General features: G+C 39.4%; 1 non-coding gene across 1 annotated transcript; it reads left to right on the plus strand.

Annotated features, from left to right (window-relative positions):
• Window positions 1-2,655: 2,655 nt before the first annotated feature.
• Window positions 2,656-2,771, plus strand: LOC115837463. Its single transcript, XR_004032495.1, has one exon. It is a non-coding gene; the product is annotated as a U5 spliceosomal RNA (small nuclear RNA).
• Window positions 2,772-3,135: the final 364 nt, after the last annotated feature.

Raw genomic sequence — 3,135 nt, forward strand, 5'->3', positions numbered from 1 at the left:
GCATGGATCACTTGAGGTCAGGAGTTCGTAAACAGCCTGACCAACATGGTAAAACCCTGTCTCTACTAAAAATACAAAAATTAGCTGGGTGTGGTAGCGCATGCCTGTAATCCCAGCTACTCGGGAGGTTGAAGCAGGAGAATTGCTTGAACTCAGGAGACACAGGTTGCAGTAAGCCGGGATCATGCCACTGCACTCCAGCCTGGATGACAGAGTGAAACTCCGTCTCAAAAAAAAAAAAAAATGTAATAATGTATTGCTAATTGTGTGGTACTTTTAGCAAATGATCTGAAAAAAAAAAAAAAAAATGAAAACGTTTGTTCTGTGTCAAATATTTGATTCTTGGTAAGCCAAAGAAGACTTCTCCCTGAAACAGTATCTTTCAGTCACACTGTTGATACGGTAAGAAAGATAACTACAGAAACAATTTGACATTGCTTGAATAACAAGTGGAAATCTCTTAGTACTCAGGTGGGAGGCCTGTGTGTGTGTGGACAACTCATTAACAGCAGCCAGGTTTATGGAGGAAAGCTACACAAATCTTGGTTTGCATCTTAGCCTTATCAATTACTAGTTCTGTGTATTTGGACAAGTTACTTAATTTTTTGGAGCCCCCATTTCTCCATAATCAAGTGGTTAAAAGTACACCTACCTTGAAGACTTATAGGAAGATCAGTCATATACAAAGCACTTGGCCGGGCATGGTGGCTCATGCTTGTAATTCTAACACTTTGGGACACCATGGCGGGAGGACTGCTTGAGCTCAGGAGTTTGAGACCAGCCTGGGCATCATAGTGAGACCTCATCTCAAAGACTAAAAAAATACTATATTAAAAGATGTATAAAGTACTTGGCACACAGTAAGTGCTATATCAATGATAGTTTTACTGTTAGTGTCACATCCAGGAAATTGATCAGGAAAAGGGAAGTATGCCCAAATAATATCAACTTTAGGTAGTAATTAATTGGCATAATCACAAACTGTAAAATCGATTTTGGAATATGTTACTTTGTATATATTGGCCACAAATGAAATTTCATCCAAGCCAGTACAGTGGCTCATGCCTGTAATCCCAGAACTCTGGAAGGCTGAGGTGGAAGGACTGCTTGAGACCAGGAGTTCAAGACAAGCCTGGGCAACATAGCAAGAGCCCAGCTCTAAAAAATAAATTTTAAAAATCAGCCAGGCACGATGACATGTGCCTATAGTCCTAGCTACAGAGGAGGCTGAAGCAGGATCAGGATCGCTTGGGCCCAGGAGTGAGGCTGCAGTGAGCTATGATTACAGCACTGTGCTCCAGTCTGGGTGACAGAGCGAGACCTCGTCTCTAAAAACATTTTAAATGTAGTCCATTGTTTATTGAATAAATGAAAGAATGAATGCCTTGCTTTGTTCTTAAAGTCCTTTTGTCCCCAAAATGGGTTGTTATAACTAAAATGTTTTTTTCACTGGCATTGTCACGAGGGTTATTTTCAAAGACCTGTGAAGAGCAATACCAAATCAATGGTCTTGAGCAGAGTTGTTTTTCTAGACTTAAGAGAGATTTTGCCTGAAATTAAGAAACAGTTTCTTGAGTAATAAAATATTACTGAAGGAGCAGTTAAGGCTTCCATCCTTAGATATTTTTAGGAAGACAAAGAATTCTCTATGCTGAAAATGTCATCATCTGTGGAAGCCAGCCTCTAGGGTAACCTCCAGTGATGCTTGCTTCCTAGCATTCAGGCCCTTCACTAGTCTTCTGCTCAAATTCAATCGAGGGTGGCTCTGAATATGGCAGAGGTGATGTGTGAATTCTGAGGCTAAGTGATAAAAGGCATTGCAGCTCCTGCTTTGGTCTCTGAACCACTTGCTCCAGGATAAGCCAGTGACCATGCTGTGAGGACACTCAAGGAGTCCTGTGGAGAGCCCCATGTGGCCAATAGCTCATGCCAAGCTGCCAAGAACGTGAGAGAGCCACTGTGGAAGGGGATTCTCCAGTCTAGTCAAGACTTTAGATGACTACAGCCCTTGCCAACATCTGACTGAAACTTTATAAGAGACTCACATAGAACCGCCCAACTGATCTACTTTTGAATTCCCAACTCACAGAAATTGTGAGAGATAATAAATGATTTTTATTGTTTTAAGCCACTATGTTTTGGGGTTATTCATTACGCAGCAATAGATATCTAATATGTTACCAATAACAAATAATGAGCCAGGTGTGGTGGCTCATGACTGTAATCCCAGCACTTTGGAAGGCCAAGGCAGGAGGATCACTTGTGTCCAGGAGTTTGAGACCAGCCTGGGCAACATAGCAAGACCCTGTCTCTAAAAAAATAAAAATAAGCAAATAGTTATTGCTGCTATACAAAATATCCTGCTCATGGGCTGAACCATTCAAAGTAATTTCTTGCTTTATAACTTTAACGTTTTAACAGCTTGACATGTCATTAACACTATGTATTTTCTTATATCATTCTTACGAGACAAGAAGAATCAGTCAATTAAATATTTAATGAACATCTGTTAAGTTCAAGGTAGTACTCTAATTTCTAGAAACATACAATTTACCAAGACTGAATCACAAAGACACAGAAAATCTGAACAGACCAATTATGAGTAAGGAGATTGATCCAGTAACCAAAAACTTCCCAATAGAGAAAAACCCAGCAATATTCTGGCTTGTTTTCAGGTCACATAAATTTTTCACCTTTTACTCAAGATTCCTGTGAAGAGGAAAGACTCTGAGTTTTTAGCCAATTTTTTGAGGTCTTCCTTTGGCAGGGCTAGTAAAAAACAAAAAAGAAAGTAAAGGAAAAAAAAGAAAAGCCCAGACCAGATAGCTTCATGGGTGAATTCTACCAAGCATTTAAAACTGAAGAGAAAGGAACACTTCCAAACTCATTTTATGTGGCCAGCATTACCCTTGCATCAAAGCCAGATAAAGATACTACAAAGAAAAGAAAATTATAGGCCAATATCCCTGACTTCTGGCTCTACAGGCAAAAATCCTCAACAAAATATTAGCAAACAAAATTCAATGCCACATTAGAAGTATCATACACTAAGATCAAGTAGGATTTATTCCTGAGATGCAAGGATAGTTCAACATAGGTGAATCAACCAATGTGATATTTCACATTAACTAAACA

The sequence above is a fragment of the Nomascus leucogenys genome, chromosome 11 (assembly GCF_006542625.1).
Source record: "Nomascus leucogenys isolate Asia chromosome 11, Asia_NLE_v1, whole genome shotgun sequence".
NCBI lineage: Eukaryota > Metazoa > Chordata > Mammalia > Primates > Hylobatidae > Nomascus > Nomascus leucogenys.